The sequence below is a fragment of the Rhynchophorus ferrugineus genome, unplaced genomic scaffold (assembly GCF_030347505.1).
Source record: "Rhynchophorus ferrugineus isolate W39M unplaced genomic scaffold, kcgeb_rfMv2 rfM1, whole genome shotgun sequence".
In the NCBI taxonomy this organism is placed as follows: Eukaryota; Metazoa; Arthropoda; class Insecta; order Coleoptera; family Curculionidae; genus Rhynchophorus; species Rhynchophorus ferrugineus.
In genome coordinates, this window is record NW_027472580.1 from 672,185 (window position 1) to 697,321 (window position 25,137).

The window sequence follows — 25,137 nt, forward strand, 5'->3', positions numbered from 1 at the left end:
TAACTTATATTTTTTTGAACAAAAAACCCGTAATTTGAATTTGCTGACTTTTTTATTTACATACGAAGATCGTTAAATAAATATTTAAAGAAGGTAGAAAATCAAACGCTTTCAGGTATTTAGCATGCTACATCGCGCTATTGATATGATCCTGATTGTTCTAAAAACAGGTGTGTTTAAGTTTGGTTTAATATGCGATGATTCAAGTATTTATATTACGATGTTGCCCCATACGTACTTTCTACATCTGCTGAAATCATATCTTACAGACAGACATTTTATTGTAAAATATGGTGACGAATACACTGATCTAAACCCAATATATTGGGGTGTTCTGCAGGGAAGTGTTCTTGGACCATTGTTATATTTATTGTATACAGTTAACCTATCGACCTCAAGAAACCTCCAAGTTCTTCTTAACAAAGTCGAATTGTGGTTGAAAACGTGGCGTATCAAAGCAAATGAGACAAAATCTACCCATGTGACATTAACCCTTTGTAGAAGAATATGACCCTCAGTAAAATTGAATAATCATGAACTTCCGCAAGCAGACAACGTCAAATATCTGGGAATGCATTTCGATCGACGTTTGATGTGGGAAAAACATATAGTGACAAAACGCAAACAGCTTGGGGTTAAACTAAACCAAATGTACTGACTGACAGGTCTTAAATCTAAATTATCATTAGATAACAAGGTTTTGCTCGATAAGTCAATACTTTGGCACATTTGGACCTATGGTGTTAAACTGTGGGGTAGTATTAGCAAATATAACATAGATATTCTCCAGAGGTTCGAGAATAAACTGTTGCGTGTCATCGTCGATGCTCCATATTAAGTGTCCAACAAACTGATTCAGCCTGATATCCCCATAGAACCCATAACGAGTGTGATTCGGTGTGTTAGTGCGAAGTACTCTGAAAGATAATTAGTGTATCCCAATGCACTCGCCAAACAGTTAAATGTGCGCGATGTCAGTGTAGTGCATAGGCTCAAACATGTCAGGATGGTTATATTATATAACTGAAATCATATAATAATATTTATTGCCCACGGGTAGATTGTTAACGTTCTAGGAGACTAATAATAAAAAAATTAGAATTGATTATATCTCTTGAACCTTTTTGTCTTGGTCGTCTGGTCGTCTTCCTATTCTATTCAGTACAAAAGCTACCTTTGTGTGTTAGGCTAGTCGTCTCTAATACTTTATGATACAATTGATGATGCATCATTTTCTATCATTGTTTGAGAGGCTACCTATTAACCAATTCACAATATGGAGTGTGCTGTCAATTTTTTTAATCTGGTTTCCTATCTAAATGCATCTAGGAGCAAAGGCCTAAGTATGCTTATCTTTTGGCACATTACGTTATATAATTTTTCCGACGGACAGGTTTGTCTTCTCAGTGTTCGGTCTAAATAACATAAGTCAACTTGATTTCATCAATTCAATTCAACAAGGTTTTTGTTCCTGAGTAGTTCCATGAGGCTTTTGGATACTTTTGATATACTACTGTGGTTTACCCATAACCAGTTAGTTAATAGCAATTTCTGCCAGTCTTTGGTGGGCTTTAACCCACCAAATCAGTGATGTTTTCTAATTCCTATAGTTCGTGGCTAGAGCATTTATAACCTGAATTGTGACTTTATAACTTGAATTCTGCTGTTTTTTATTGATCTCCGCTTAACTATGTTAAGGAATACCTTGAGTGACTGCAAAATGATTGTCATTTAACATCAAGCTGTATTAATTTATTAATATTCCAATACATTCCTTAAGTAAGTTGATTCTGTTTAGACTCCAAAATGTTTTTTTAATGATTTTATATTTATGAAAATAAGTGGAGCCCATAATTAGTCTCATTATGTTTGGAAATTGGTAATATTTATTGAGAACTTATGAGAATGTTTAAAAATAATTTTGAAATCTTTTCAAAATAGGTAACAACCTCCACCATTTCTATTATATATATTAGAATCCTGATCCTTCCGAAAGCCAATAGTCACATCCAGCTAAATTTAGCCAATAAACTGGATGTAAAACATGAATTATAAATTTATATGCAGTAGCCGTTGTCTTTTACCTATATTCTGATCATAAAAAATATTTTTCTCGGTTAGCTACGATGTAATAATCAAATAAAAATAAACATAAAAATAATATATTTAAAAAAATCTAGAGATAATATTCTAGATATTATGCTTCCTGGAATTCATACAAACTTGAATAATTTTGTGTTTTTAAGAGACTTTAAATGAAGATGCTACATAATGAATATTTTATTTAGTACCATCGATATATCCACATTTCGCATTAGAAATTATTCAAAAAATAATGTTTAAAGGTTTTCTTTTTTTAACTCATGTAAAATTATTTTTATTTAATTTTTTTATTGCAACTTACATTAGATATTTCTAGCAAAAGTATATGATTTTCCCAAATTAAAATTAAATTAAACTACTTGGGATAAAGTTGGTAGGCTTGAATGTTTTGATCTCCCACAGGTTACCCGGTAGCTGTATTGATTTTACATTGTTGTTTCATACACAATCTTATTTTATGTTTTAAGGCGAAATCTTAGATAACTCGGTTACGTAGCGATAAGTATTAGTAACTAATTGTAGAACTTTGTTTTAGATGCATTGGGTTACTGTTTGGTTTGATGTTTTAGTGCGACCTTATCTTTTTATCACATAAGCCTAGATACGCTTTATAAGTTGGGAGTATCATCTGACTAATCAGTTAGTTACAATCAAATAGTTACAATATTTTAAGTCTAACCGATTCTATGTTTTATCTAACGCAATGTTAACATAAATATATTAAATAGATCCAATATCAATAAGAATAAAGTCTCCAATTTGTCAAAATATTCAATAGATTACACTAAATATAAAAAGCATATCGACTACAAAACAGTTTAGGCAATAATAACACGTTTATATTAAAAGAAAACGCAGTATTTACGCGAACTTTTCATAACGTTCTCCACGCGTTACGCCAAGCAAAAAATAACATTTACCCGTCCGTCACAGATAATGAAGCACAAATTGCAAATAAATGTTCGATTTTTATGAACTATCTGAAATCTGTTTATATACATCTGGAACGCTATCATAATGGATATGTGGAGGTTCCCCTTTAGATAACGCTAACACATATTACGTTTTAGTTTCCAATCTCCGCAAATAATTTTACCTGTTTATTTACAGACTTCTTAAAAGTCTATTTGTTTTATCCGTATATGGCAGTTATTGTGGGAATCGTCCGGAAGTATTCCATGAACGTATATATGACACAGTTATTACATTAGCTGTGAAGTTCCAAGTCATAACAGGTTAATTGAAAAGCCCCCGGCTTACCACAATATTTTTTTTTTAAATTTTTTGGCAAAATTTTTTTTCAGCCAACTGTTGCGTTTTCCCACGCTTTGGACCGGGTTTATCGTGTACAGTCCACTCGGATGACTGTCGATTGGACTTCGGAGTGAAATGATGAAGCCATATTTCATCCATTGTCACATATCGACGTAAAAACTCGGGTTTATAACGCTTGATCATCTTCAAACACTGTTCCGAATCATCAACTCGTCGCTGTTTTTGGTCAAAAGTAACCCCCCCCCCCCCCTTTGCACAGAGCTTTCTCATACCCAAATATTCGCGAATGATATGATATATACGTTCAGTTGATATCTTTAGAGCGTCAGCTATTTCATTCAATTTCAATTTAGGGTTATTCAATATCATTTTGTTGATTTTTAAATATTTTCGTCAATAACAACCTCTTTTGGGCGTCCACTACGTTTGTTGTCTTCGGTGCTCATTTCACCACGTCTAAACTTAGCATACCAATCCTTGATGGTTGATTTTCGTGGGGTAGTGTCCGGAAACTCGGCATCAAGCCAAGTTTTTGCTTCAACTGTATTTTTTCCCTTCAAGAAGCAATATTTTATCAACACGAGACAATCCGTTTTATCCATTTTTTTCACAATAACAAAAATTGCTTCACTCAAAATGCTATAATTCACAAACTAATGATCCGAAACCTGTAAAATTTATACACACATCTTTTGAGGGTTAGAGCTAACTAAAAAACATATGGACTTAGTCGTAGTAGCGCCATCTATAAGTCAGGCGGGGGACTATTAAATTGACCTTTTAAAGATCTTTATAACAAGTTTAGAAATAACAATTTTCGGTTTTTTATATTTTTTGACTGCGGAACTGTTAAATTATTCTCTTACCTGCGAACGTACAACACCGTTCTATATTTGAAAAAATTCTATTTCTAGTTGACATGAATTAAGCAGTTATGAATTAAGACATATGTGTTTAATTGCCACTAAACTATAAATTGTAGAATACTTAAAATTATAATTTTTAGCCAATGCTTTTATATCGAATTCAGAAATAAATAATAAAGATAAATTAATTTTAAATGATTTACACTAGGCGGTGTTACTGTGTATGGAATCCCATTGAGTATATTTGTTACCAACTTCATGTGTATGTCCCACTCAAGTGTGGACAGAAAATTGTTTTCAATGCTTTGAAAAATGTCTGAAATTGTGCCGAGTAATTTGAATTATTGCAAAATTTTATTTTTTTAATTAAATTTGGAGAGAAAGGCGACTGAAGGCCATATAATTCGATAAAAGATGGCTCTGGTTTGTGTGGTGGTCATTCATTTACAGCACTACTTCTTTTCTATGTTTGTTCCGACCGAGAAACCTCCGACATAACTTGGAATGCTAGGATCTTTATCTTGTTGAAAAACTAGATTTACTCCAATTAGAGTCGAATTTTCCCGAAATATTTTATGTATTATACCACTCCTGTTTATTTCTCTTATATCTAGATAATCTTGTTTTTTGGTTACTACACATCCTCTTAGACCAGTAGATAGTAAACATATCGTGCATCATTTTTCAACTAGTAGCGATAATATGAGGCGGGGTAAAAAGAAATGAATCCTTTTCGATAAATGATAACTTTTTTTTGTTAAGTTTATCTTCCTGCTTTGTTGTAGATTTAGGAGATTTATTTCTGAAATTTGGAGCATAGAGTATCCTCTCTATCTCAAAGTACAGATTGCACTTCGCTGTTCAAGAGAAATATGTTTCCTTTTCTCATTTTATACGCTAGTGAAACGTTACAACAATGTCACAAAGCACACTGGACTTTAAAGTAATAGTGAAGTTGCAAACCCACCAATAAAAGATTGAGGTTTGGTCTATAAACTGGTTTCAAAGGTACTTTTCAATTTGAAGCTTTATTGTAAAAAATATGTACAAAGTAATTTGTTCAAAGAACCGTTCATCGATAGCCGCTACTTTTTCACATCTCTCGGACAATTTACGGATTCTATCTCGAAATAACGAATTATTTTTTGAGGTTATGCACGACGACGAAAAGACATCAAGCCCCGCTCGGACATTTTAATGTTTCTAAGTACGATTTCAGTGATTTTGCAATATGTGCCCAAGTGTAATCATGCTGAAGAATAACATTGTTGTGTCTTTTTTCGTATTACGACCCTTTTTAAATTTGTTTTGACTGTCCAGAGCGCTCCTTGACTTCGCTGTAAGAATCACCATATAACCACCGCTATTGATTATATAGTCTATTCAAACCTTTTTTGTACACACGCTATCAAGTTGTTTAATGTATTTCCTAAAATAATTTATCTTGATTTTATTGTATGTCTTTAAAAATTGAATTCTTTTTAAGCCAATATCTGGAAGTTCCGTTAGAACTCTTCGAGGGTTATATTTACACCGTTTAAATCCTATACCCCTTAAGAGTGTATGAAGGGATGTCTTAAATCTCTCGAAAAGCTGCATGTCCCTAAGGCCTTTATGTATACTCCGACTCTAATTGGAGTGAATCTAGTTTCGAAGTTTCTTTTTCAACAGGATAAAGATCCTAGCATTCCAAGTTATGTCGGAGGTTTCTCGGTCGGAGCAAACATAGAAAAGAAGTAATGCTGCAAATGAATGACCACTGTGGCGATCGCCACGACCCTTTAGGCCACCACGAATACATCAACAAGTACAAAGGTTGGCAACGCCGGTGAATTGGTACCATGCGGTTCCAGGGTATAAAAGACCATCACGACGATGTCTCGCTCTCTTCTCTTTTCTCCATCCCCCTGTAATAGTACCACTTCCACAGCGCTACTGTACTTCCTCTACCTAACCTAATATCCTGTCAATTCTCCCGTCGACCACATGTATCACTCAATATCCAAATAAACAAGTGATAATTAAACCAGTGTTTTTCAGTTCTCGTGCAAATTCCTTCCAAAAATAGTAGTGAGTGTTCTGACAAATAATCGCAGCGGCAGCCACACATTTCGATCGACTGACCGACCCGACGAACATTCCTACACCACCACAATAGCCAGAGCCATCTCTTATCGCTTGAATCGAAATTAAGCTTATTTTATCTTATTCGTCAGGCTCAACTTCTCTTGATTTCTAGTTTGTCTTATACATCAAAAATCAGAAAATCTATTCCGTAGAAAAATATTTTCAACAAACAAATATCTAAGAGTTGCTGTAACCGCTACAAAAAACGAAATCCATAATTACTATTGTTGGATTAAGTGTGTGGCGACCGCCACGACCCTTTAGGCCACCACCAATTCACCATCAACAACTACAAAGGTTGGCAACGCCGGTGGATTGGTACCATGCAGTTCTGGAGTATAAAAGGCCATCACGACGACGTCTCGCTCCCTTTTCTTATCACCGTCCCCCTGTAACAGTACCACTTCCACAGCGCTACCGTACTTCCTTCACCTTAACCTAATATCCTGTCAATCCTCCCATCGACCACATGTATCAATCGCAAGTTGAAATAAACAACTTTGATTCAACCAGTGTTTTTAGTTCCCGTGCAAATTCCTTCCAAAGATAGTAGTGAGTGTTCTGACAAATAATCGTAGCGGCAGCCACACATTTCGACCGACCGACCGACCCGACGAACATTCCTACAATTGGTGACCCCGACGTGATCAAAGTGCCTAACAGGTAAATCGACTCAATATAAGCCACTCGACAGGTGCTTGACACGTGCATGGAAGGATAGCACGAGGAACAGAACTCATCAACATCACGTGATCGACGACATCCCACGAGACTAGCCTGATGGACGAAAACCACAGAAGCCCATCATGTATACCAGCAACACATGAGCACCCTCGCATCACGAAACGGGACACGTAACATATTTACAGGTACCCTCAAACAAAGCTAAACGCCTCAAGACGAACGACGTCCTGCTACAGCTCCGATGGCAGCTGATCCCGTAAAACTCCTCGCTCAGGTTGGGATCCCCATCTCATCAGCAGTTCCCGGGCGTTTGTTTGCGTGATTGCGGGTGCATTCCGGAACTTGCACCACATATAGGTACGTTCCACGGCTGTTCCACTAGGAGGGGAGTTATGTGGCGACCGCCACGACCCTTTAGGCCACCACCAATTCACCATCAACAACTACAAAGGTTGGCAACGCCGGTGGATTGGTACCATGCAGTTCTGGAGTATAAAAGGCCATCACGACGACGTCTCGCTCCCTTTTCTTATCACCGTCCCCCTGTAACAGTACCACTTCCACAGCGCTACCGTACTTCCTTCACCTTAACCTAATATCCTGTCAATCCTCCCATCGACCACATGTATCAATCGCAAGTTGAAATAAACAACTTTGATTCAACCAGTGTTTTTAGTTCCCGTGCAAATTCCTTCCAAAGATAGTAGTGAGTGTTCTGACAAATAATCGTAGCGGCAGCCACACATTTCGACCGACCGACCGACCCGACGAACATTCCTACAAGTGTATTGAAGTTGAATGAAAACGATACTGAAATATGAAGTCCTTTTTCCTTATTAATCAACGTAGTAAACACCGAATATTTTTTGTTATTTATGATGAAGTTCAATACTCTACACGTTAATAAAAGCATTCTATATTTCAGAATAAAAGTGGGTGGATATCTCGGAGTATTAATTTAGTAATTATCCGTATTTTTCTAATTACGGCCGGTTTGTTCCTTTTTCGGTAAATTCTATTTTAAACTTGCAATTAGCAATGTAATTAATTTAATTATCTGATTATTATTTGCGATTTGAAATAGAATTAATTAATCCTTTTCTCTTCTGAATTACTTTTCTAACGAGTTTGTAGTGTTATTTATACAGTTTATTATATTCACTATATATTTATATTGTACTATACGAGGATTAAGCCATAGCTATTGAAAACGCAAACAATATTATTAATATATTAGAAATTGAACCATCTATCTATGGGCAATAAGTATATTTTTATGATTTCTGTGATAAAATATAACTATACTGACATATAGAAGATCGCTTGAGAAAGTGATCTGCTGCATGAATTTATAATCTAAATCTTATTCTAGGTACTTATTATAAAGTCTATCCTACCTTATTCTAAGGAATATTTCAACTTATTATACACATTATCATATTATATATTATATATTATATATTATATATTATATATTATATATTATATATTATATATTATATATTATATATTATATATTATATATTATATATTATATATTATATATTATATATTATATATTATATATTATATATTATCATATTATCATATATCATATTTTAATCAGTTCAAGGAGTAGTATCATCGAGCATATTTAACTGTTTGGCGAGTGCATTGGGATGCACTAACATTTTTTTGAGAGTACTTAGCAGTAACACTTTGAATCACACTCGTTATGGGTTCCATTAATTTTTACTGGGATATTGCGCTGACTTAGTTTGTTAGAGACGTAATATGGAGATCGACGATGGCTCGCAACACTTTATTCTGGAACCTCTGAAGGATTAGATTTGTTTTCATCTTAGATTTGTTAGATTTGCTAGTAGTACCCCAAAGTTCAATACCATAGTTCTAAACAAGTCTAAGTATTGACTTATATCTTGTTATCTAAGGATAATTTAGATTTACGCCCTATCAGCCAACATATGTGGATTAGTTTAAGTCCAAGCTGTTTGTCAGTACATGTTTTTTCCTTATTAAGCGTCGATCATAATGTATACTCAGATATTTAACATTGTCTCCTGGTGGGAATTCATAATTACTCATTTTAATTAGTGGACAAGTCCTTCTACAAAATGTGAATATCGCAAGGGTAGATTTTATGTCATTTTCTTTAATACACTATGTTTTGGATCTTCGTGTTATGATAAGACCGCTGTATCATCAGCATATATGGCAATAGCAGTGTTTGTTGATATCGGTAGGTTAGCTTTATACAATAGATATAACAATGAACCAAGGACACTGCCCTGCGGAACACGTGAATGTATTTTAGACCAGTGTATTCGTCATCCTGTTTCACTATAAAAAGCATTTCTGCGAGTTATTGTTTCAAAAACTGAAGAGGTATGTGGAGCAAAGGCTTTTTCAATTTAACCTGCAGTCTAATCGTGTGACACACTTTATCTAAAGTTTGAGAAATGTTCAGAAATACACCTGAGCAACATTTTTTTATCATTTTAGATTTTGTTAATTTGGTTGACTAATCTGTGTATTTATACTTTTGTTATATTTTTCTTACGGAAGCCAAATTGATGGTTTGAAATAATATTTCTCTTTTCTGTAATTATTTTATCAGATTTTTCCCTGTTTTAAGAGCCATAATAATTTGAGCCACTTCCCAAATGCTAGGAAAGTAGTTTTAACATGACATTAAATATAAACGTTATTAACTTAATACACTTTTCTGAGAGTTCTATTAGGATTTTTCCAGTAATGAAGTTAAACCCTGGGGTTATTTTAGCATTGATTTCTTTCATTATTGCTTGTTTTACTTCCTTAGTAGTAAATTTCTCATATTTCAAATTAACGCAAATAAAATTTGTATTTTAAAAATCTCGAAATAGTGGTATCACAAATTATATAACTATTTATCTTGTGTAGTCAATTAGTTTACAGTTCTTGTCCCTAAAGAATACATGTTATTTAAAATGATAAAGGTGTTAGTTGGATAGAGCCAGGTTTGGATTGTACAGTGGGTGTAATTTGTAACATTTTATCCCTTCAATTCTAATCTTATTTATGTCTTTGAGCGTATTGTGTATCATTTTAGATCAAAACGCAATTCATATTGATTATTTGTCGCTCGGATATTGTTTGATCAGTATAATTTGTGACTTCGGGTTTTAACAGATCATAATATGAGACCAATCTAATTCCATCAAATGCAGCATGGTCTTGCGATCAAAGTGATTCGGCCTTGTAGTATTGTTATCAAAATTGGTGGCCCTCATTTCATATCGGTCATTCTCATGGTTTGTCATTAATCATAGATAATAAAATTGGTAATTGAGTTTGTACGTTAGTGTGGCATTTAGTTTATCAAATACTCCAAAACAGAATACTGTGTATCAATTAATAAGAACTATGAAGTTGAATGTTACAGCAATATTATCCAAACAGATAGATTATTTGTATTTGGATAGTTACCTTTAAAAAGTCTCTAAAACTGGAACTGATCGATAGATACTGTTTATGACGATTTTTCAATTCAATAAATAAAAATTCATGAAAATAAGCTATTTTGAATCCGGATCGTATTAGTTGTTGGCCAGTCTTATATCTTAAATACTGACTATCTGAATTTCGTACTGAAAAATTTACTTAATAAGCAACCGCTTGTTTGTTTTGAATGGTTAACGAGATTTTTCTATTCTTAGTAACTGTAGCTTGGCTTTAATATGATTATACGATTTCTTTCTTAGGGATTATAGTGGAACGAAAAATGTATTTATCAATTATTTCGGGAAAAGTATCAGAGAAAGATCGAACAATAATAAAATTCTCCACGGGGTAAATTTTAATGTCGGATACAATTTACATCCCGTTCATTAAATTTAATGGGCCTCTTCACCCTGTCATTATACAATTAGATATTTTTTTTACTTTAGATAATGACAATCCCAATTATATCAGGAGGATGTGTTTTTTCTTATTTGGACGCTGTAAACTGTGTAACAATGGTAGGTTTTCTGGACAAAAACAAGACTTGCCATATAACAGGTCAGTTGAAAAGTCCCCGACAGGACACATAGATGGCGCTACTAGAATTAAATCCATATGTTTTTAGTTAGCCCTAACCTTGAAAAGATGAGCGTATAACTTTGACATCTGTCAGATCATTAGTTTATGAATTATAGCAATTTGAGTGAAGCAACTTTTGTTATTGTGAAAAAATCATGCTGATTTTTCGGACACTGCCCCAGGAAAGTCAAACATTAAGGATTGGTATGCTATGTTTATACATGGTGAACTGAGCATCGAAGACGGTGATCGCAGAGGACGCCCAAAAGAAGTTGTTCCCGTCCCAAGAAAACAAAAAAAAATCCACAAAATGGATTTTGAATGGCCATAAATTGAAATTGAATGAAATAGTAGACACTCTAAAGATATCAACTGAACGTGTCCATCATATCATTCACGAAGAATTGGGTATGAGAAAGCTCTGTGCAAAGTGGGTGCTGCGCAAGGTCACTTTTGACAAAAAACAACGACGGGTTAATGATTCGGAGCAGTGTTTGAAGCAGATCAAGCGTACTAAATCCGAGTTTCTGCGTCGATATGTGATAATGGATGAAACATGGCTCCATAATTTCACTCCGAAGTCCAATCGACAGTGATCCGAGTGGAATGTATATAATGAACCCGCTCCAAAGCATGGAAAAACGAAACAGTCGGCTGGCAAGGCTATAGTGTCTGTATTTTGGGGTGCGCGTGAAATAATTTTCATTGATTATTGGACCGTTTGAAGGACGACATCGCCGAAAAATGGTCACATTTGAAGAAAAAGAAAGTGATGCTTCACCAAGACAATGCACCGTGTCACAAGTTAGTGAAAACGATGGCAAAAAGCCATGAATAGGGCTTCGAATGGCTTCCTCATCCACAGTATTCTCCAGATCTGCCCCCAGCGACTATTTCCTTTTCTTAGATCTCAAAAGAATGCTCGGTGGGAAGAAATTTTCGTCCTATGAAGAGGTGATCGCCGAAACTGAGGCCTATTTTGAAGCAAAGAACAAATCGTACTACAAAAATGGCATCAAAAAGTTGGAGGGTCACTATAACCAGTGTATCACCCTTGAAGGAAATTATGTTGAATAAAAAAAACTAATTTTGCCAAAAAAATATGTTTTACTATGGCAGGCCGTGGACTTTTCAATTGACCTGTTATTCTAAGTGAAAAAATAATCCACGTTTTTACACTTTAATTTATCAAATTGTTTTTTGAAAGAAAGAAAAATTTTGTTAAGCATTTTTGTGATGCATAAATACTGAAATGCTTCGACGATTACAAAAAATATGACGCTTTATCGACAATTCTCATATTACCTTAAACCATGTGTGGTTGATAAATAATGGGGCAAATGGATACCATACCTCCAAAATCAATCTGAAAAAGATTTAACACAATTGAGATTGATGCATGACAAATTGGTACCAACCAAATCCAATGTTTTACTCTCGGTCTAGCCATTAAAGTTTTCTTCGGTTTGATTTTAATGTTTACAATCGAAAGAAAGCATTTACATGACATTTTTTGAAGTCTAGAAGATATCTGAAAGTCCAGTGAAGCAGATGAACAGAGTGGTTGCGGAATAACATGATATTAATGAATGCTTTGTTATTGTGGCTGTTATACTGATAGCTGCTATGATAGAAAATAATAGCTTTTTTAGACGACTAACATGGCCCATACTATCGAAAAATAAATAAAAATTAGATAATACCCTGATGAATTTAAAAATACAAAGAGAAAGACTTATGACGTTCTTTCTATTTTTATCCACAGGCCCATTTTTGGTACAAAATATTTAAAAATATTTGGCAATACTTTTATGAACTAGAAATATATTTTTGATCGTTTGTTTTTTTCTCTCTCACGATTAATCGATAAATTTAATTTCTTATATCGTTTATCTGCACAATATTTACAAATGTAAAAATCAACATGAATATTGTCAGTATTAAACAATAGTGTAATAAAATATACATTGTTTAAATTCAAAATTTTGTTTGTTTTGACAAAAAAAATTGACTACTGAAGTAATCTATATTTACATTTTATTAAAATAGAATTACTTATATTCAAAAACTATCTTCACATATATTTTTAAATATGTTTTAAAGTCTCCTTTTACCAACTATGGGTTTATCTGAACTGGGCCTAAAGTTTAACGTGGGCTCCGAACCACGGTCCTCAACATTAGGCCTTCCGACTGGCGAGTGACCAAATTTAGAAATCATCCCAGAAGACATCCGGTCTTACCCAGCCTGTTTACTGGCGTGACTGGGATCATTTTCCTTGTCGGATTTTACACTCTTGCCTAAAACATTCACAAATTTTAAATAATCACAAACATAAATTTACGACCATGCTCCAGCAGGATTCGAACAGGCGGCTATCGCATCAGTAGGAGAATCGTCCTATAATAATTGTAAAATAAATAAAAAATTAATACGTGAGGTATCCAAAATATATGTATTGCAACTCACTAGTTTGCTGTTATTTAGACACACTTTGAAAGGAAGCTGGAACCACTTTAAATCCTTTTGAGATACATGTGCACTTGCACGTATCATTATATACTACTTTGTTTATCAAACTAAATACAAGTTCTAATTTGTCTATTTCCTTGATTACCTTTGCCAATGATTTTACTATTTGATAAAATAAAAATACAAAAATTTTAAAAACATAGTTTTCCTTTCGGTAATTTTTACACACTTTATCTTCAAGAGATTTTTTTTTCCTACAGGTTTATGTCTGTTCTATATATTTTAATCATCAACTCTCTTATCAAAGTAAATCAATATATAAGAAAACAATGTGGTTTCGTTAAACATTTAGCTGTTATAGTTCAAGAAATTTAAAAAGTATGACCTGAATTTTATTGATTTAACTTCATCAGAACAGCCAGAATACGACTAAATTTGGTGAAATAATGCACGGATTTTGGCAACTAAGTTGTGAGAACGTATGTGATGTTTTCTCTTTTTTCTGTGTATTATACTTTTTTCTCTTACAATTTTACGTTCATCTGGTCCTAAATCTTACAGTGATAACCTTATTTTATAGGTTTATTAGTAGTTATTTTTGTTTTATTTATTTTAGACCCAAACTATTGACTAAATTCGTCTAATAACATTAAATTATAATCTTTTGTGATGGAAATATATGAAGGGCTTATTAAATAGTATAATATCGTCAAGATATTTAAGAAATCTATATACTTTTATAATTTATTTTTGTATGTGTCTTTATAATAAATTAATGTATTTAATATTTAAACTGATTGGAACGTATATTATATCTTATAAATACATTTATCTGTATCTACATTATACTTCATAATAATGCACACTACCGTTCAAGAGCCTGGACACATTATATTTTTACTGGATAAAAAACGTGCAATATATGATTATGAATACTTCGCAATAAATACTTAATCAAACATATTGGCATTGAACTTTATTAAATGTATAAATGGATTTATAACATTAATCAATAAAATTACTTGTTACTTATCAATTATCCTTTATTTTGAAGAATTATCGGCACTGGTGTTTTGACCACAAAAGAAAGACCACAAATGTTACGACACCACCTATTGCTGATTTCTGAGAATTACAGATTTTTTCAATGCGTTTACATTAAATATAGTCTATAATTTTTAAATGCAATTTTACTATATGATGATTAATACTAATGAAAAGCTGAATAGAGGTAGCTGAGATTGCTTCAGTAAATATTATTCCTTTTGGAGTTAATCTAATTGACTATATTTACAATACAATGATTCTAAATATTGTCATAATTATGCCAGGGCTTCCTACAGGAATAAGAAAGAAACATTTTTACAACAATTTTGTAAACAATAAATTAACCTAACCGCGAACCATAACAGCCAGATCAAAAATGATACTTATCAAGCTCAATACAGCTTCTATTTATGCATTTATGTTCGATCAAATCAATTAATTACCTTTAACTAAATGCTAGTCTAAGATTTATTATTTTAATGTAATATAAAATCATAAGTTATTAAAACGGATCGTTGATTTCTCTAATTACTACATTGTTTCCTAGCATCTAAAGGGTAGGGTATTTAAAATATATAATCTTTAATAATAGTTAAAATAGAAATCATCAATAATACATGAAATAGTTTGAAATAAATTCAGAATAAAGAGTTATATTTTTGAGAAGGAATATTTTAACACATAAATATAGTATTGGTTATTATACTTTAAAAAAGGACATTTTAATAAGCAATCTAAGTTAATGGTAGTTCAACGTATCCCCTTGAAACTAAATGCGTTCTATTTTGGTCATTCTCCTTCCGAGTTGGTTTTAAGATTAAGTTTTCGGTTTTCAAGTTTCGATATCGCGTCATTCGAAACCGATGTTTCGGATTTTCTAGCTTTCGACTAATGCGAGTAAATTTATACCATCAGTCCTATGCACATTTTGAGAAAAATCGCCACTTTTCCATAGAAAAACCTATCCGTCCTACACATCCAGCAATTTCGCCTACTCGATGTTCCTGTGCAAATTTCCCATTGGCCGCGGCCCTATCCAGGCGTTCTGATTGGTTGGGCCGTTCCAGTTTAAAGCTTCGAAAGCTTTGGCGCCTCGCTAGTAAGCGCTCAAACACCTGCGAAATATACACCTAGCAGGACACTGTCTGGAGGTCTACTGATACACTCGTTACAACAGCCCTTGCAGGTTACGATTATTTTCATTTCGCAGTTGTTCTTTCTTTGTTTGGACTGTGGATCATCGTTGGTGCGATTGAAAATATTGCTTCTGTTGGGTGTTTGCGTAAATTCGAATCTTGGTAAGTTTTTGAATTGATTAATAGACAAACGTATATTAAATAGAATTTTATATATGCAATATTAATGTTATTAATTATTATTTAATTATTAACATATTCTGGATCAACTATTTTTTCTTATTTAAATTTATATTTTTATAATGTTTATAACTACATTTATATATCTCCATGTAATTTAATTTAAATTAAACCACATAATTTTATTTATTCATGAAATGAGTGAGTACAACGTAAAATTAAAATAGAATTTTAAATTTATTATATTAAAAAAAGAAATACACATATTTTGGATTCTCCAATTTATTGAAATATACTTTTATCACTATTATAGTATAAATTATATCACTGTGTATGTTCAAAATATATGTATATTTGTATGTAACATATTCTGGATGACCATAATTTTTTTGTCTGAATTAAAGTTTTAATATCAGCAAATGTATTAAATTTTATTTTCTTAGAATATTGTTACATGCACATGTGAAATGTATGATAAACTATATTTCTAATATATTTGTTTAGTTATAAAATACGTAATAATAACGAAATATTAAAACTGAACTCAGAAAATACGATATTTTATTGATAGAACTCGTCTTAGATAATAAATGAATATATTATAATTTCTCCAAATTACTAAAATATGTTTTTGTCATTATATTATGTATTGTCATTCAAAATTTATATATGTCCAAGATTTGTATATACTTTATTTAACGTATAACTTGTTATTACTTAATAACTATGTTTTTACTTAATATTTAAAATATATCAACTATTAAAACTTTACTAAATTAAAGTTTTTAAGTTACCTAAAATTGAACATTATAATAGTTAAAATAAGAAAGATAAATTATATTTATTTTTAATTAAAATATTGAATACGAATAAAATCGTGAATAAATGACATAAGATATGTTAGACACAATATATTCTTGTGGTTTTATATGAAAAATATGTATTTCAAAATATAGTTTTCATTTACATTTTATATTTATTTAACATCATTAGTGTCATTACTTTTAAATATAAAAGATATATTTTTATTAAATTTTATCGCCCAATTCTACATTTCACATTTTTTAAGAGAATAATATATCTTTCCTTAATTTGATTTGTTACAAATTGAACCAACTTAATAATACTTTATACTAAATTTTAATTAAATACTAAATATTTTTTAAAACTATTTTTGGTCTAAAGGCCTTATTTTAATAACAGTTAATAATATGGTTAATTTTATTTCGTAGCAAACTTTAAATGAATAGAAATAAATTGATTTTTCAAATATATATATAATTAATAACAAAATTAGGATAACTTAAGGCAAGAAATTAATTACTCGTTGATAATAATATTTTCTGTTTAATTATACAACACATTTTAAATTTCTAATTAATTTAAAATTGAACATAATAAGCAATGGAGACAGGGAAATGAATCCAATCAATTTCATAATAATTACCAATGTTGCACACATTATATAATTTCGTTCTTTAAAAAGAAAGTACTGCAGAGCTATTTTATTTTATTTCCCTACTATAGTCTTTTAGATTTTTCGTGTATTCCAACATAATCGATGATTAAATTTTTGAAACATATTTTAGTTTTTATATTAGTCAATACTGCAAATATATTAAGGAAAAAATTGAAGTAATTAAATAATCAAACGAGCTTAAAAATAAATATAAAAAATTAAGTATCTTTAATAATTCTTTCTTTTTACTTTCTAAGTTGCCCAAAGTTAAACATAGATAGATGGCAAATCATCTATAATTTTTCTGAAATCTATCAATATTTAAATTTTTTTTATGCTATCTATTTTTATTCCATCTAAAAACAACCAATACTTAAAAATATTTTATCATAAATGATTAAACTAAAATAAAAAATTTGAACTAATTTAATAGTCTAATATTTTCTTAAGAAACCTTTATTTTTTTTTACTCCCAACATCTTAAAGGCATCGATTTAATTAATTTGTTTAATAGAGTTTGGAAAATGTATATCCAAATTGGGACAATTTTTCTTTCTCTATATATTACATCTTCTTTCCAATGTCTTTATTTCATTATCAATTCATAGAAATCCAACATCATAACGCACAAGTGAAAACTATAACTTAAAAATTAAAAATATTTGCCAAAGTCGAAACAAAAATAATTAAATAATCTTCTATAATTTAAATAATTTTATAAAACAATTTTATATTTTTTTAATTGAAATGTTTAAGATACATTAGTGCTAGAAAACACATAGCAATAAAAAAATGTTTTATGTTGTTGTAACACATGAACATATTTATACACATACATAGAACATATGAAACATATTTTAATATATTATATTTTTAATATTTATATAATTATTATATTTATATATTATTATAAACATTTTTTTATTTGGAAAGAAATATTTATTGTTATTAAAATATATTATATGTTTCAATCTTTGAGCTCGTTAGGAGAAAAAACTAAACTACAGACAATTGTTTTTTCCTAATGAGCCTTTATTTTTTCTCTATGGCCCGAATATCTTGTACCGAGTAATAATAAAGATTTATATGTTTGTGGTCCATGTTATTTTTTAGCAGTCTTAATTTTATTTGTAAGCCTCAGGTAAAACAGGAATAATAATAAAAATAATAATAAATCTTTAGAGTAAAATTCTTAGTCTGTTTAATTAGACCTAATTACGCTGCTCTATTTGCAACTAAAAGGTTAAACTAAATGGTTTGTATATAAATATTTTATTTTCCCTCTAACATAAAGCATGCATTAAAGTTTTATGCAAATAGTATTTTGCTAAAAAAATGTTTGTTAATATTTAGAACAAATGAGATGCATAAATATGAATATATGGCAGATATAAGAACTACAATCAACGGATTTAGTGAAGATAACTTTAATTATTCGGAATTATTTTTTTTTTCTTATTATTGTCTGATGATTTATTGTGATGTGTTTTTCAATAAAATTATAGAAATATGTTTTTAATAACTAACAACAGAATTATAAATATATAACCACTATTGTTCACAAAGTAAAAGACTTAATAATGCAATCATAACACATAGGCTGAAAATTCTCGGCCGTAACAAAGAAAACGCTGTTTTTTTGGTTCAAAATTGGCTTTATTCATCAAGATAATCTCGATCAAGAGGCACACAACCATTCCAGCGTCGCTCCAATATTTCAATCAATACTCAAAATAGGTCTGTCACCGCTTACTGTCCACTCAGATTACGATCGTCTTGATTCAGGAGCAAAGTGATATATCGATGCAAATGTTTCAGATTATTACGTTTAAACATGGCTAAACACTCCTCAGAATCGTCAGGACGTTATTGTTTTTGGTCAATAATGAGCAGAATCCTTGCTTTGAACATAGGTTTCTCATAGTCAAATGTTCATGCAATATAAAACCAACACGTTCTTTTGATATCTTTACGGCGTTAGCTAACTCACGCAACTTCACTTTTCAATCATTCAAAACGATTTTGTGATTTTTTTATGTTTTCTGATGTTACCACCTCATTTGGACGTTCACTGCGTTCTGCGTCTTTTCGACTACATTTGAAGTGAGCAAACCAACGTTTTATTGTTGTTTCTGATGGAGCGTAGTCTTTATAATACTTTTCAAGCCATTGCTTCAGTTGAATGGTATTTATTCCCATCAAGAAGGAATGTATATTGACCCATTGTTTTGAAAATAACTAAGATAGTGTCACTCTTAGCATAATAACTCACAAACTTATGAGTAGAATATCATGAAATTTTAATAGCTTTCTTTTGAAAGTTAGTACTAACTTAAAAAGCGGTGAATATAATAAAATTAGCGCCATGTATGTGTTAGGCCCAGGACTTTTCAAGCCATCTTTTATGTCATCAATGGGATGTATTCAGTTCCTTAGTACTGGTTTAATATAAGTTTAATTTCACCAAAAACTATTTTTTTTCAGGCGGACGAAAATTTTTAAAATATGAAAGTATATACATAGTGATATTTTTTGAGCAATTTCTATTTTTGGGTGACGTTCGACGAGACATGAATTTTTTAATTGATGAGTTTTAATTAGTTATATACAAATATTCAAACATGGATTAAGTTGTGGTTGTAGCCAGGAAGGAAACCTAAATATTTAATTCATATAATCTTTTCATCTTTTATCTACATTATTTTGCTTTTGTCCCTTTTAAATTCAAAACACTATTATTTCAACTTAGGAGATAAATCCATCGATTCACAATAAAAACAGCTGTCTTTGAAATTAAAATAAGCGATTTTCTTTATTTATGTTTAATATTTTTTTAGCGTCGCCGTAATATGTTCTCACCAAAAATTATCAAAATAAATTCTATTTGGTTTACATCAGTATTTTTTTTTAAATAAAAACGGATATAAAAACATTTTGGCAACTGTAACTCAATATAAAATAGTTCTGTTTTTATATTGATAAATTTTTCGTTAAACTAGGAATAAGTAGAATTTGTGAATTAAAAATACTTCTACTTTTAATTAGGAAACGATAAATTACTCAAAAAGAGCGAACAAAAAAAAGATTTAAAAATTGTATTTATTTATCTGATTTTTATCGTCCAAAAATTTAAAAAATATCATATCTTCATTTATGTGAACATTGTGTTTGTAATTGAATATTTGTTAATACGCTAAATTATACTTTTCCTAAAAAGTTGGTAGTTAGTTCGAATTTAATATATCATAATAACCAATTTATTACCGAAGTACTGCAGAGCTATTTTATTTTATTTCCCTACTATAGTCTTTTAGATTTTTCGTGTATTCCAACTCAATTGATGATTAGATTTTTGAAACATATTATAGTTTTTATATTAGTCAATACTACAAATATATTAACGAAAAAATTTAAGTAATAATCAAACGAGCTAAAGATAAATATAAAAAGTTAAGTATCTTAAATAATTCTTTCTTTTCAATTTCTAAGTTGCCCAAAGTTTAACATAGATGGCAAATCATCTATTATTTTTCTAAAATCTATGAATATTAAGATTTTTTATTCTATCTATATTTATTCTATCTAAAAACAACTGATATTTAAAAAAGTTTCATCATAAATGATAAAACTAAAATAAAAAATTTGAAACTAATTTAATAGTCTAATATTTTCTTAAGAAATCTTTATTTTTTGTTACTCCCAAAATCTCAAAGGCATTGATTTAATTTATTTACTTAATAGAGTTTGGAAAATGTATATCCAAAATTGGGACAATTTTTCTCTATATATTACATCTTTTTTCCAATGTATTTATTTCATTATCAATTCATAGAAATCCAACATCATAACGAAGTGAAAACTACAACTTAAAATATAAAAATATTTGCCAAAGTTGAAACGAAAATAACTAAATAATCTTCTATAATTTAAATAATTTTGTAAAACCATTTTATATATACATTTATAAAAATACTTCTACTTTTAATTAGGAAACGATAAATTACTCAAAAAGAGCGAACAAAAAAAAGATTTAAAAATTGTATTTATTTGTCTGATTTTTATCGTCCAAAAATTTAAAAAATATCATATCTTCATTTATGTGAACATTGTGTTTGTAATTGAATATTTGTTAATACGCAAAATTACACTTTTCTTAAAAAGTTGGTAGTTAGTTCGAATTTAAAATATCATAATAACCAATTTATTACCGAGTTGGTTACATAAAAATGAAATGCACTATGGTTCATACCAATTTCAATTTCAGACAAAGGAAAATTAATTCGAATTTTCTTTGAATTTATGATAAGCGTTGAAACCATAGCGCTATTTTCACACAAGAAATAAATTACTATGCATTGTTGTAGTAATTTGTAATAACTATTACGAGCGTAGAAGCATAGAATATGGGAATATGTTATATGTAACACGTTACAAGTTTATTATTAATTAATATTCGGAACATATTAAATATCAAGAGAATAATAATGTATTTGGGAAACAGCAAGAATCACCGTCACTGTAGGAATTCACTCAGATTTCTCGACGAAAAAGTTTTTATTTTTACAAACCTTTGTTGAAGCTAGCGTTGTATCGTTAAGAGGGTTCAGAAACTGGAGCAAATACTCCAAAGTTTGTTGGAAGCTAGCATTGTCATGAAGAAAGGCGAATTTCTTACTAACACTGGGCCGTTTCTGCTATAATCGCATAAGTTATTAATTGATGAAAGTCGATTAATAACTTGGCCATGCTGTGATTAACAGCAGCTCCTAGTAAATAATGTCTTTCTAATCCCACCAAATTCATAGTACCATGTCCCTCCCCATCAATGTGGCCTTTACAACAGTCGGTAAAGCTTGTCTGAAGTTCGACCACGATGTTTTTACTCATTACGGTCATATATCATCGACTTCTTAATACCTAAAATTCGAAGTACAAATGGAAACCAGGTACATTAAATTTTTACTATTGGTTCATATGGTATCCAAGTATTGAGCTTATTTTGATATCCGGCTTTACGTAAATGGTTTAAAACTGTTGAAAGATCGATTGATAGTTCCGTAGTGATATCTATTTTATCAGCAATTAATGCATCAGGCCGAGATTAACTTTAACATCTAAAAGTCGAGAATGAAAAGGAGCAAACCAATTATGACACTGGCGTTCACTAAGCAATAGCAATCACATAATTCAGCAAATTTCCAATTTAAAAGTAAAAAGCCTTTCAAAAGCATACTATATCCGTATTGAACTTAAGCAACCAAATACTGTTTATAAGGTGAATTGTTTATTAATTTTATCATATTATTTATCATATTTTTATTAATTTATTATTTTATATAGACACTTTATGTCTGTTTTTTTTTTCGTCCCCTATATATCAACACCGTACTGTTGTAGAGTTGCGAAATGACGACATCCGTCAAGCAGACAAGAAAAAATAAAACCAAGACCGAAAGTTTAACGATGGTAGCAATGATCTTTGAAACATGAAGCATCTATAAGTTTGGTAAATAGAACTTCAAATGCGTAAAGATTCTGAATATTATTATATCGTTAATGTCTAAACCATAATTTTTGAGTGCTAATAAATTCTCATTGTATATTAAATGATATTAAGATAATTATAACACCTAAAACTAAAAAATGCTTAACACCTACTATTCCATTTCATTTTAATATCATTTATCAACAATTACTTTTCAAGTTTGTCGTCATTGTTCATCATTTCTTCGATTTTCTGATATATTTCCTTTTTTGCACTTATTCCTACAATTTTTATTGCTGTTCTTATAAAAAATTTTATAAAAAGTTTTATATAAAATTTTATATAAAATTATACTTTTCTTAAGAAGTTGGTAGTTAGTTCGAATTTAACATATCATAATAACCAATTTATTACCGAGTTGGTTACATAAAAATGAAATGCACTATGGTTCATACCAATTTCAATTTCAGACAAAGGAAAATTAATTCGAATTTTCTTTGAATTTATGATAAGCGTTGAAACCATAGCGCTATTTTCACACAAGAAATAAATTACTATGCATTGTTGTAGTAATTTGTAATAACTATTACGAGCGTAGAAGCATACAATATGGGAATATGTTATATGTAACACGTTACAAGTTTATTATTAATTAATATTCGGAACATATTAAATATCAAGAGAATAATAATGTATTTGGGAAACAGCAAGAATCACCGTCACTGCAGGAATTCACTCAGATTTCTGGACGAAAAAGTGTTTATTTTTACAAACCTTTGTTGAAGCTAGCGTTGTATCGTTAAGAGGGTTCAGAAACTGGAGCAAATACTCCAAAGTTTGTTGGAAGCTAGCATTGTCATGAAGAAAGGCGAATTTCTTACTAACACTGGGCCGTTTCTGCTATAATCGCATAAGTTATTAATTGATGAAAGTCGATTAATAACTTGGCCATGCTGTGATTAACAGCAGCTCCTAGTAAATAATGTCTTTCTAATCCCACCAAATTCATAGTACCATGTCCCTCCCCATCAATGTGGCCTTTACAACAGTCGGTAAAGCTTGTCTGAAGTTCGACCACGATATTTTTACTCATTACGGTCATATATGATCGACTTTTTAATACCTAAAATTCGAAGTACAAATGGAAACCAGGTACATTAAATTTTTACTATTGGTTCATATGGTACCCAAGTATTGAGCTTATTTTGATATCCGGCTTTACGTAAATGGTTTAAATCTGTTGAAAGATCGAATGATAGCTCCGTAGTGATATCTATTTTATCAGCAATTAATGCATCAGGCCGAGGTTAACTTTAACATCTAAATGTCCAGAATGAAAAGGAGCAAACCAATTATGACACTGGCGTTCACTAAGCAATAGCAATCACATAATTCAGCAAATTTCCATTTTAAAAGTAAAAAGCCTTTCAAAAGCATACTATATCCGTATTGAACTTAAGCAACCAAATACTGTTTATAAGGTGAATTGTTTATTAATTTTATCATATTATTTATCATATTTTTATTAATTTATTATTTTATATAGACACTTTATGTCTGTTTTTTTTTCGTCCCCTATATATCAACACCGTACTGTTGTAGAGTTGTGAAATGACGACATCCGTCAAGGAGACAAGAAAAAATAAAACCAAGACCGAAAGTTCAACGATGGTAGCAATGATCTTTAAAACATGAAACATCTATAAGTTTGGTAAATAGAACTTAAAATGTGTAAAAATTGTGAATATTATTATATCGTTAATCTCTAAACCATAATTTTTGATTGCTAATAAATTCCCATTGTATATTAAATGATATTAAGATAATTATAACACCTAAAACTAAAAAATGTTTAACACCTACTATTCCATTTCATTTTAATATCATTTATCAACAATTACTTTTCAAGTTTATGGTCATTGTTCATCATTTCTTCGTTTTTCTGATATATTTCCTTTTTTGCGCTTATTCCTGCAATTTTTGTTGCCGTTCTATTCATTTGGTCAAAATTAAAATTGCTTATCACTTAAAAGAACCACTCTATATCTTGAAGGTAACTTAGATTATATATAATCTTCTCAACTTCATTGATGTTGGTTAAGGAATGTTTGTTTACAGTGGAGAAGTATCCATACTCTAGATTAGTAAAAGCTCCGAGACCAATCGAACTAAACTGTCGGTTAAATTTTATCGATGTACCCGCAAGCTGTTTCGTCGATCACTTAACAATTGTCACGTTTA

General features: G+C 30.6%; 1 protein-coding gene across 2 annotated transcripts in view; it reads left to right on the top strand.

Moving 5' to 3' along the window:
* Window positions 1-15,727: 15,727 nt before the first annotated feature.
* The window catches only part of Tk (Tachykinin), a 209,286-nt gene continuing 199,876 nt past the window's right edge, over window positions 15,728-25,137 (top strand). The window contains exon 1 of one of the 2 annotated variants that reach the window (XM_076413754.1): window positions 15,728-15,934. The gene's annotated coding sequence lies outside the window, so the exon portion shown is untranslated. The remainder of the gene's footprint in view (window positions 15,935-25,137) is intronic. The other variant, XM_076413746.1, reaches the window with a different exon arrangement.